The following is a 12,644-nucleotide window of genomic DNA, read 5'->3' as shown; positions in this document are numbered from 1 at the left end:
GCTTCTGGGATTCTGTAGAGGCCCACAGCAATGTTTCACAAACTTAATAAAATTTAGAAAGGATTTTGGAAGCTGACTCTAGGTTGCCATCGTTGTTTTACTAATTAACCTTTCAGGGGAACCCTTTATTTTGCCCTCATTTTCCTCAGTGTACCTCAGACTGGTGCCAACTCTCACAAGGCATTAACCGGGAAACTTCCCTTTGGAGACATGGGCCAGAGACATGTCAGAAACAGAAGAATTAGACCTACGCTTTGAATGGATAAGATTTGTATGAGCGGAGATAACTATAAAAAAATATCCAAAACAATAAAATTGAAATTAGCATCAGTGATTTGATGGGATGAATTGTGTTTTTCTGAAATGAATTTTTTCCTTACAAGAGGAGTTTAGGAGTACTGACTGCTATGGGCCAGGTTTCCTTTGTATATATGGCTTGCAAGCTAAGAATGGTTTTTCTATTTTTTTAATGGTTATAAAAAAATCAGAAGAGGAAGAATATTTCATGACACATGAAATTATTTATTTATTTTTTTTTTAGAGAAGAGAGAGAGAGTGAGAGAGAGAAGGGGGAGGGAGGATCAGGAAGCATCAACTTCCATATGTGCCTTGACCAGGCAAGCCCAGGGTTTTGAACCGGTGACCTCAGTGTTCCAGGTTGACACTTTATCCACTGTGCTGCCACAGGTCAGGCATGAAATAATTTATATGAAATTCCAGTTTCAGTGTCTGTCACACCATCTGGTGGCTGGTTGGTTGTGCACATAGCAAGTTGCAGGGCAATACCCCATCAGTACCATCGTGCCCAAGGGACCACAGCATTAAATAGCAAACGAAAGGCACTGTGGCAAGTTGAGAGAGGCTCTGCGGAAGAAAGGGAAAAGTTTTACATGTATTACTTTTGATAGCACTTCCCCTGCTCTTCTAACTGGGGGCTCCCCATTTTTGATTTTGCACTGGACCTTGCTAATTATATAACTGGCCCTGCCTGCACTTTCCTTGTTCAAAGTGAGTATGATAATATCTGAGATTGTTGTGAAAACTAAAATAACTACCATGAAAGAATTATACTATGCCTGACCAGGTGGTGGTGCAGTGGATAGAGCGTCGAACTGGGATGCGGAGGACCCAGGTTCGAAACCCTGAGGTCACCAGTTTGAGCATGGGCTCATCTAGTTTGAGCAAGGCTCACCAGCTTGAACCTAAGGTCACTGGCTTGAGCAAGGGGTCACTCAATCTGCTGTAGCCCCCCAGTCAAGGCATATATGAGTATGAGGAGCCACTGCGCCACCTCACCCACAGGTGTTATAAAGTACCAAAAGCTACAGAATCAATATTAATATTTTAAGAGGCTGAAGAACATTTTATTAATTTGGGTTAAAGTGTGCAGAGAAATTTTGTGAATAATCTCTGTACTGTGTGATTGGCATAAAACCAGGATTGCCCTTGGCATTGTATTGTAAATGCAAAGGGAAGGAAAACATGGATTCCCAAACATTCCACCACACCTGTGGAGAAAGGGGTGAATGGCTAGCCAGGTGCAGGAAGAGAAAAGCCAAAATAAACCTTTTCTTATAGTAATGAGCCATTTGCGGGCATTTGTCCCCACGGAAACTACCTCTCCCATGTGAATGCATGTGGTTAATGTGTGTGACTCTGGACAGAGAGATGGCGGATAAACATTAGAAAATATAGGAATGTCTTTTAATATATAAAGAGACATCTTTCTATCATTGGGTTGACTTGTAAATTTTGTTTTCTCCAAAATGATGTATGGCTTGCAAAATAAGCATAGTCCTATCATGTTAAAGGACATATGACTATAACCAGTAGTGGTAAAGGGCACCTAATTACAATTTTTGCTTCTGTACGTCCCACTTACAAAACTATAAAAACTAGGTAAAACAAAGGGCCAGCGAGCTCTCCCTCAGCTTTTTGTCGGAGTTGCCGCCGCTTGGCCAAGCTAGACAATAAAGCTCTGGTGTGGAATCAACGGATTTTGTTCGTGTCTTCAATGTTTCCAGTCCCTCTGGATTAGGCTTAACAAGAAAACAATCACTGAGAAACTAAGGTGCCACAACAAAAGAATTAATGCTCTCATCTCTCTCCCTTCCAGTCTGTCTGTTCCTCTCTGTTTCTCTCTGTCTCTATCACCAAAAAAAAAAAAGGGGGAAAAAAAAAAGAAGGAATTATACTATGCCTGGACCTGGCTTTGTATAGCACTTAAAGGTCTACATATAACTTCAAATACAGTGACCTTGTAATCTACATAAAGGGGTGAGATAGGGGAGGTACGTATTCCAGATTTACAGCTAAGAAGAGTATGGCCCAGGAAGGTGATGGAGACTGAAACCCACGTGCAGGCAGTGCGGGTTGTGCTGGGATTCTGTCCAAAAGAATCAACAGCTTGGTGAAGACATTGTGACAGCTGATGCAGGTAGTTTTCTGTTAGGGTCAGCATGAAATAAAACATGCCTCATCATTTATGTAGGAGCCAGGCATGATTCCAGGAGTGATTCAAGTAACCCATGTGTGGTAGAAGCAAGTATGCAGATGAATAAAACCCGATCTCTACCTTCAGACACTTTCGAGTCCTATGAGGAAGCCAAGATACAGACATTGTCAGCGCAAGGGTAGAAAGCATCAAGTGCCCAAAATGCTCCGGAAGATGTAAAGATAGCAAAGCTTCCTCTCCAAATCATGGGAGGCTTCCTGGAGGCTGTGACACTTGAGGTTTGCCTTATAAGATGGATAAAACTTGAAATATGAAGATGAGAAGGCAGGACACTTTCAAAGGAAGGAAAGAGTAAGCAAAGTCAAAATCAAAGGCAAAAAAAAAAAAAAAAAAAATCAAAGGCAAGATGTGTCCCAGGGCAGCAAGTGGTAATTTAATGAGGCAGGACCTAGAGATCAGCTCAAACTACTAATAAATTCCTGCCTACAGATTTATTTTATTTATTTATTTATTTATTTTAGAGGAAACAGAGATAGATAGAGAGAGAGAGGAAAGGGGGGAGAGCAGGAAGCATCAACTCCCATATGTGCCTTTACCAGGCAAGCCCAGGGTTTCGAACCAGCGACCTCAGCATTCCAGGTCCATGCTTTATCCACTGCACCACCACAGGTCAGGCCTCCTGCCTACAGATTTGCAACTGTGAAGGGAAAATGATACAAAAGGAAGGCCACTTGAATTTTAGAGCACTTTTTAGTCCCACTTGAGGGGGTCTGCAACATTTGAAGCAAGACTCTGAAGTGACTGTCATGAGGGTTGTGATGTCGTGTGTTAGTTTGATTTGCACAATAAGTAGCAAGGATAATCCTGTTCGTGTTACAGAAATATCTTTTGTGAAGGGAGAATCCTGATGGAGAATCCTCAATCACTAGACCACTGCCCTGCATAGAAAGGAATGAAAAAGGATATCGAGTGTTGTTTTATTTTTTTTAAGATTTAAATCGCTTGACCTGTGGTGGCGCAGTGGATAAAGCATCAACCTGGAATGCTGAGGTCGCTGGTTCGAGACCTGGGGCTTGCCTGGTCAAGGCACATATGGGAGTTGATGCTTCCTGCTCCTCCCCCCTTCTCTCTCTCTCTCTCTAAAATGAATGAATAGCCTGACCTGTGGTGGCGCAGTGGATAAAGCGTCAACCTGGAAATGCTGAGGTCGCCGGTTCGAAACCCTGGGCTTGCCTGGTCAAGGCACATATGGAAGTTGATACTTCCTGCTCCTCCCCCTTCTCTCTCTCTGTTTCTCTCTCTCTCTCTCCCTCTCTCTCTCCTTTCTAAAATGAATAAATAAAATAAAAATAAATATTAAAATAAATAAATAAATAAAATGAATGAATAAAGTCTTAAAAATAAAAAATATGTATTTTTGTATGCCCAATGGCCACCACCATCATGGCCATGCAGGTTCCCATTGAATTCAGGCAGACGGTAAAGAAACAGTGGAGCCAAAAAATGGTGGGCCATTCCTTTATTAAAGTCTCGCACCAGCCAACAAGTAAACACACAGGGAAAACACTTCCCTTTCACTCAGGGCTCCCAAAGCCCTGACACATTATCTCGTTTCACAACCAGGAGAATCTTCTCTGGATCCTCCTAGAATCAAAGGCCCCCATAAGCCTCAGTAGGGCTCCCAAAGCCCCTCAGCTCTGGTTCCCCAACTGCACACCTTCTCTCTCCCTGCAAAACTGGCTTCTTCTTCAGCACTCTGTAGTCTCTCTGCTCTCCCTGCAAAACTACCTGGGCTCACAAAGACCCCTCCTCCAGAAAACATTAGCAAAACAATGGCTCCTCCCAAACAGGAATGCAATATACAAATTGCTATCAACTGCCCTGCTCTGAGGGCAAGCACATACATGGCTGCCCAGCGCCATTTTTAACAATAAAAGTGAGCAAACAAAAAATACAAATTTTACAAACTCATTTGCCCAATAATTTTATTTATTGATTTTAGAGAGAGAGGAGAGAGAGGTGGGGGTGGGCAGGAACAGGAAGCATCAACTCATAGTTGCTTCTCATATGTGCCTTGACCAGGAAAGCCCAGGGTTTCAAACTGGTGATCTCAGCATTCTAGGTCAATGCTTTATCTACTGTGCTACCACAGGTCAGGCAAATATATCAAGTGTTGTTACTGGTCTTCTAGGATAGAATGCTTCTCACAAGTCATGACCTTAGAGAATAAATATCAGAAGTTATGTTCTGGGTATGAAAACGAGGGAATTGAGTTCATTAGGTCTAAGCAAGAGGGCTCAATAATCAGCTATAGATGGAGAGGTAGACTGGATAAAGTCTGCGGATGAAGTATCTGTGCTGACTGGGGCATTTAGGGACAAATGTGGCAAAGGGGTAACTACAGGCATGCATACATTTTTGGTATAAACATAAATTGATTCAACCTCCTCAGAAGGCAATTTGGCAATAACTACTAGAATTTAAATTCAGATACCCTTGGGCTCCTTTATTACTAGGGATTTATCCTACATATATTGGTACATGTGCCCACAGAAGTATATACAAGGATATTTATTTCTACCCTGTTTGCAGTAGGAAGAAAACATTTGGAAATGAAATGCCTAAGAGAATACTGGCTAAATAAACAAACATGGTACATTCGTGCAATGGTTTAATTTAGTGGCATTTTTAAAAAATGAAGCAGCCTGACCAGGCGGTGATGCAGTGGATAGAATATCGGCCTAGGACGCAGAGAACCCAAGTTCAAAATCCTGAAGTTACTGGCTTGAGCGCGGGCTCAAAGACATGTCTTCATGGTCGCTGGCTTGAGCCCACGGTCGCTGGTTTGAGCAAGAGGTCACTGGATCGGCTAGAACCCCCTGGGCACACATGAGAAAGCAATCGATGAACAACTAAGGTGCTGCAACAAAGAATTGTTTCTCATCTCCCTTCCTGTCTGTCCGTCCCTGTTTATGCCTCTCTCTGTCTTTCTTGCTAAAAAAAAATAAAAAATAAAAAATGAAGCAGCCTGACCAAGCGGTGGCGCAGTGGATAGAGCATCGGACTGGGAGGCAGAGGACCTAGGTTCAAAACCCCAAGGTCGCCAGCTTGAGTGCGGGCTCATCTGGCTTGAGCAAAAACAGCTCACCAGCTTGGACCCAAGGTCGCTGGCTTGAGCAAGGGGTTACTCGGTCTGCTGAAGGCCCACGGTCAAGGCACATATGAGAAAGCAATCAATGAACAACTAAGGTGTCAAAACAAAAAAACTGATGATTGATGCTTCTCATTTCTCTCCGTTCCTTTCTGTCTGTCCCTATCTGTCCCTATCTATCCGTCTCTCTGACTCTGTCCCTGTATAAAAAAAAAAAAAAAAAGCAGCTCAGTCTATATTGATAGATGAAAACAAAAAACAAGGTACAAACAGTGGGTTTGCTAGAATTGGTGTAAGTAATAGGGAAATATGTTTAAATCAGTGGTTTCTAAACCATTATTCTATGTAGTAATAAAAGCGTTGCTTTTTTTTTTTAAGATTTTTTTTTTATTCAGTGAGAGAAGGGGAGGCAAAGACAGACTCCTGCATGCATCCCAACTGGGACCCTTAGCACCTGGGGCCATGGCCAACTTGCTCCAATTGAGTTATGGCTGCAGGAGGGTAAAAGGGAGAGAGAGAGAGAGAGAGAGAGAGAGAGAGAGAGAAGCAAGAGGGGAAAGGGTGAAGAAGCAGATGGGTGCTTCTCCTGTGTGCCCTGACTGGGAATTGAACTTGGGATAGCCACACACCAGACCCATGCTCTACCACTGAAACAACTGGCCAGGGCCAAAAGCTTTGCTTTAAAAAAAAACTTGTAATATTTATCCTCTTAACCATTTTTAATTTTTTTTTTTTTCACTTTTCTGAAGCTGGAAACGGGGAGACAGTCAGACTCCCATATGCACCCATGCCCACCACGGGGCGATGCTTCACCCATCTTGGGGTGTCGCTCTGCCGCAATCAGAGCCATTCTAGCGCCTGAGGCAGAGGCCATGGAGCCATCCTCAGCGCCCGGGCAAACTTTGCTCCAGTGGAGCCTTGGCTGTGGGAGGGGCTCATCTGGCTTGAGCAAAAACAGCTCACCAGCTTGGACCCAAGGTCGCTGGCTTGAGCAAGGGTTTACTCGGTCTGCTGAAGGCCCACGGTCAAGGCACATATGAGAAAGCAATCAATGAACAACTAAGGTGTCAAAACAAAAAAACTGATGATTGATGCTTCATCAGAGAGAGACAGAGAGGAAGGAGAGGGGGAGGGGTGGAGAAGCAGATGGGCGCTTCTCCTGTGTGCCCTGGCCGGGAATCGAACCCGGGACTCCTGTACGCCAGGCCGACGCTCTACCACTGAGCCAACCGGCCAGGGCCCTCTTAACTATTTTTAAATGTACAGTTCAGTAGCGTTAAGTGTAGTCACATTGTTGTGCAACTGATCTCCAAAATTTTTTAATCTTGCAAAACTGAAACTTGATACCAATTAAGCAATAACTTCTCCTTTTACCACTCTCCCTGGCAACCAACATTCTCCTTTCTGTGTTTATGATAGCTCATGTAGGTGGAACCACACAGTATTTGTCTTTTTGTATCTGGCTTATCTATATTGTAGTATGTGTCAGAATCTTTTATTTTTTCTTTTTCTTTTTTCTTTGCATTTACTGTTATTTTGTATTAGTTTTTTTTAAAGACTTTATACAATTTTTAGAGAGGAGAAAGAGAGAGAGAGGGAAAGAGGGAGAGAGAGAGAGAGAGAGAAGGGGGAGGAGCAGGAAGCATCAACTCCTATATGTACCCTGACCAGGCAAGCCCAGGGTTTCGAATCAGTGACCTCAGTGTTCCAGGGCAACACTTTATCCCACTGCGCCACCACAGGTCAGGCTATTTTGTATTAGTTTTGGGCATATAGCATAGTAGTTAGACAATCATACACTTTACGAAATGTTCCCTTTGATACTCCAGGACCCAATTGGCACCATACATAGTTATTATAATATTGTTGACTATATTTCCTATGCTGTACAGAATTTCCCTCTTTTTTTTAAGGCTGAATAATATTCCACTATATGTATATACACATTTTGTTTATCTAGTCATCCAGTGATAACACAACTGGGTTGTTTTCATGTTTTGGCTATTGTGAATAATGTTGCTTTTCTGGGCTGGGAGCTGAAACACAACTGAGGCCTGACCTATTGTCATTGCTTTGGTCACTTCTGTACCTGGCACATTGTCCTTGCTCTGCTCATCATGTCTGTCTAACTGCCTACCACACAACTTTTTTTTAAAATATGTTATTTATTGATTTTAGAGTGAGGACAGAACGGGAGAAAAGCAGGGAAAGGAGCAGAAAGCATCAACTTGTAGTGACTTCTCATATGTACCTTGACCTAGCTCGCCTGGGGATTCAAACTGGTGACCTCAGTGTTCCAGGTCAATGTTTTATCCATTGCGCCACCACAGATCAGGTTTACTACACAACTTCTTAGGGTTTGTAATCAAATATCATCTCAGTGAAGCCTTCTCTGAGCTCCCTACTGAAAGTTACATCCCCCCTTCTACGCCCACAATGGTATGCCCTAATGTCTCTCCCTCATTCATTTCCCTGCAGAAACTATGTACTATCTCACATACCCTTTATCGTACCTGTCAATCTGGTTTTCCTCTGTCCATTTTGGCTCCCTGGAGGCAAACTTCCTGTCTTGTTCTCTGTCAAACCCAAATGCTAGGTCACGGCAGATTCCTGGTAGGTATATTCATTTGTTGAATGAGTGAGGGCACCTGCCTGGGCCGGGAGATGAGCAAAGGAAGCTCTGTGCCCTGAAGTTGCTGACAGCGAACCCCTCAGGCAGCCCTAGTGTCAATGATTTAGTGGTGGTTTTGCCAGTGGGTGGGTGCCTTTTGCTGGCTATGGGATCAGTTTAGCAGAAGGAGAATGGTTATTCTTGATGTGAGGGTTCAAGTACATTTCTTTCCCCCTGAGCCTCTCACGGTAATTGTTTGCATTCCTGCACTTGTGTTTTACAGTGATTGAAATAAACAGGTGCAGGCAGCAAGAGACAGACCATTGTTGGGAGTGTACATCCTCCCTCCCCATTGCTGCCTACCCAAAGGTGGGGACCAGGCCCAGTCGCTGCTATTTAAGCAAAAGTGGACAAGTGTCTTAGTCAGGTGTCTGGTTTGCTTACAGGACTCCAACCAAGAGACTTTTTTTTTTTAATTTTTATTTTTTTACAGAGACAGAGAGTCAGAGAGAGGGATAGATAGGGATAGACAGACAGGAACGGAGAGAGATGAGAAGCATCAATCATTAGTTTTTTGTTGTGACACCTTAGTTGTTCATTGATTGCTTTCTCATATGTGCCTTGACCATGGGCCTTCAGCAGATGGAGTAACCCCTTGCTATAGCCAGCGACGTTGGGTCCAAGATGATGAGCTTTGCTCAAACCAGATGAGTCCACACTCAAGCTGGAGACCTCGGGGTCTTAAACCTGGGTCCTCTGCATCCAAGTCTGATGTTCTATCCACTGTGCCACCGCCTGGTCAGGCTAGGAGACTTTTTATTAGCAATTAGGATAACCACTCACACAGGAGAATGGATTGGCCAGGGAGGGTTAGATCACTTGAAAGCATAAAAATGTAGGAACATGTTATGAATAAGTTTGATTTCTTCAATGTGAGTGATCTCCGTGCAACAAAGCATTCATTTTTAACAGGAGCCAAGACCTTGATCCTGCTTGGTTGGCTTTCTTATTGAAAGGCACTTAACTCCCTCAATAAGAGTTACCGGTGGTTGAGGCCCACAGACTGACCTTCTGGAGTGGCAATAGAAATGCAAAGAGGTCTGTTAAGTGAGGTTGGTGACTCTGAGTAAAGACCTTGAGGATGCTGCCTTCTGTCTTTGGAAATGCTGAGTACTCATTCAAATGCAGAATATTCTGATTTTCACTAGGAGCTGAGAGGAATTTGTACTCTTGGTCACCCTTGGGGGTGCAAATTGTTTTATTATAATGCATGTAATTTAACTCATATTCCCCTGGATTTAGACTCAATTTCCAGCTCAAGATTTTATCTCCAGTTCTGACTTTCTCACTGATTCCCAGATTCAAATTTCCACCACCTAATTAACATCTCCAATTAGCTCTTTCAACCTTAACATACCCCAAATAGAATTCTTAATCTCCCCCACACCTGTTTCCCCTGCCCGGGACTTCCTGGGGACCGGCTGCCACACTTCCCTCCCCACCCATCCAGCAGCACAGCAGCACGTCCTGTGGGCTTGCCTATAAAGTAATTCAGACATGCCCCTGCCCTCCATTGCCATTGTAGCTCTCTTTCCGGGGCCCCACTCTCCCCCACCCTTCCCTCCCCTCCCCACTGCAGCGCCCCGACGCCTCACCCACCCACTCTCTGGTTCTCTCCTGTTCATCCTCCCCATAGCAGTGAAAGGGATCCTAAAACGTGAATCGGATTGCTTCACACATACCCTTTAAAAACCTTGTTGTGATGTGCTGAGAAATGCTACAACGTAATGAACCTTGAAAACTTGACACTCAGCCAGAGAAACCAGTCACAAAAGGCCATAAAGTATATGATTTCGTGGTTATGAAATGTTTAGAAGAGGCAAATCTATAAAGACAGAAAGCAAATTAATGGTCGCCAGGGGCTGGAGGTAAGGCAGGTGGAGGGAGCAGTAGAAATATACATTACAGGCCCTGGCTGGTTGGCTCAGCGGTAGAGCATCGGCCTGGCGTGCGGGGAACCTGGGTTCGATTCCCGGCCAGGGCACACAGGAGAAGCACCCATCTGCTTCTCCACCCCCCCCTCCTTCCTCTCTGTCTCTCTCTTCCCCTCCCGCAGCCAAGGCTCCATTGGAGCAAAAGATGGCCCAGGCGCTGGGGATGGCTCGTTGGCCTCAGCCCCAGGCACTAGAGTGGCTCTGGTCTCGGCAGAGCGACGCCCCGAAGGGACAGAGCTTCGCCCCCTGGTGGGCATGCCCGGTGGATCCCGGTGGGGCGCATGCGGGAGTCTGTCTGACTCCCCGTTTCTAGCTTCAGAAAAATACAAAAAAAAAAAAAAATTAGGGTAAATTCACATAAAATTCACCATTGTAATGTATATTTCTTTCTTTCTTTTTTTTAAATTAGAGTAAATTCACATAAAATTCACCATTGTAATGTATATATATATATTTTTAAGATTTTATTTATTGAATTCACAGAGAGAAGGAGGGGGACAAGAAGTATCTGTTTGTAGCTGTTTCTTTTTAGTTGTTCATTTATTGCTTGTTGTAGGTGCCTTGACCAAGAAGCCCAGGGTTTTGAACCAGCAACCTCAGTGTTCTAGGTTGATACTCTATCCACTGTACCACCACAGGCCAGGCTCATTGTGGTCTTTAGCATCAAACTTCTCACTATAGTCCATGCAGCCCTGCATGGTCTGGCCCCTGGTCACGTCCCCTTGTTCTCTGAACTTCAGGCTGTAGGTCTGCTCTAAGCAGCCATGCCAAACCCACCTCTACTCCTTTGTTCAAGCTATTCCCTCTGCCTGGTGTTCTGTCTCCAGCCCCACCGTGGGTCTGGCTCCTTAATAGCCTTTTGGTTTCCACCTCAGAGAGACTTTCTTAATGTTTTTTTCTCTGCATCAACTCTTGACATCTGTTGGGCAGATAAAATATATTATGCTCACTTTGTTAAAGATGGTACTGCCCACATGGAAGCCCGTAGCCCAGGTGATATTAATGTATGTTGGGGGCGGGCTGTGGGCAAGCAGGATTCTTGTAGCCTGAGGCTTGGTTTTAGGACTAAGCCTTTCCCACCCTTTTTGGTGTGGGTTGGTGCAATCCCATCATGCCCCAGATAAGGGACTTTGTATTAGAGACTTCCCTATTTTGTATATTGGATTAAAGGTTTTGATTTATAAAATGGGGCCCGAATGGAAGCTTGCTCTCTCGGTTCCTGAGATTAGCATTAGAAAGCAGAGCAGAAAAAGGCCACCAGGAGAAGAGCCAAGATGGCGAGTGTTGAGGGAGAAGCCAGTGTGCAGTTTGTGCAGGGAGAAGGAAGGAGATGGGGAACAGAGGTGAATAAGGCTGGTGAGCTAGAAACCTTTGATTCTAGGAAAACTCTGATAAGACAGTAACTTTGTGAGCACTGAATGTGAGTGGGTTTTGGAGCCCAGTGTGTGTTTTTACTTGCCCCCTGGGTGCAAGCTAGGATTAAAGATGATGGCCCACCAGTTTTTGGCTCCATTGTTTCTTTACCAACTGTCCGAATCCAATGCGAAACTGCATGGGCCAGGTGGCTGTGATGGTGGCCGTGGATACTGGCTTTAAACATCCTTCCAAGTACTGATCACGGTTTTGTTTTTTTTTGTTTTTTTTTTTTATGAAGTTGGAAATGGGGGGGCAGTCAGACAGACTCCTGCATGCGCCCGACCAGGATCCACCTGGCATGCCCACCAGGGGGCGATGCTCTGCCCATCTTGGGGCGTCACTCTGCCGCAATCAGAGCCATTCTAGTGCCTGAGGCAGAGGCCACAGAGCCATCCTCAGTGCCCGGGCCAACTTTGCCCCAATGGAGCCTTGGCTGCGGGAGGGGAAGAGAGAGACAGAGAGGAAGGAGAAGGGGAGGGTGGAGAAGCAGATGGGCACTTCTCCTGTGTGCCCTGGCCAGGAATCAAACCCAGGACTCCTGCACACCAGGCTGACGCTCTACCACTGAGCCAACTGGCCAGGGCCTGATCACATTTTTTAACTGCTTGTTTGCCCCATTACACTACCTAAGCTACATGAAGGCAAGACCAAAGCTGTCCTGTATTCCCAGATCTAGACAGTGCCTGGTGCTGCAGACAGTCTGGAAATTTACAGAAGGAAGAAAGAGAATTCATTTTTTGAGTGTAGAATAAATGAATGAAGCTTTAAATGTTAAGAACATGGGCAGGAATTGGGAGGGGGGTGTAAGGCCAGTAGACGCGGGCCACCATCACAGCCTCCTGGCCCATGTAGGTTCACATTTAATTCAGATCAATCATAAAGAAACTGCAGAGGCAAAAACTGGTGGTCCATTTTCCTTTATTCTAAACTCAAACTCGGCAAGCGAGTAAAAACACACAGTGGGAAAACACTTCCCTTCCCATTCAGGGTTCCCAAAGCCACTGACTCATCCAAGTT

This window comes from Saccopteryx leptura, chromosome 5 (genome assembly GCF_036850995.1).
Source record: "Saccopteryx leptura isolate mSacLep1 chromosome 5, mSacLep1_pri_phased_curated, whole genome shotgun sequence".
NCBI classification, from domain to species: domain Eukaryota; kingdom Metazoa; phylum Chordata; class Mammalia; order Chiroptera; family Emballonuridae; genus Saccopteryx; species Saccopteryx leptura.
Note: the sequence above shows the minus strand (reverse complement) of the source record.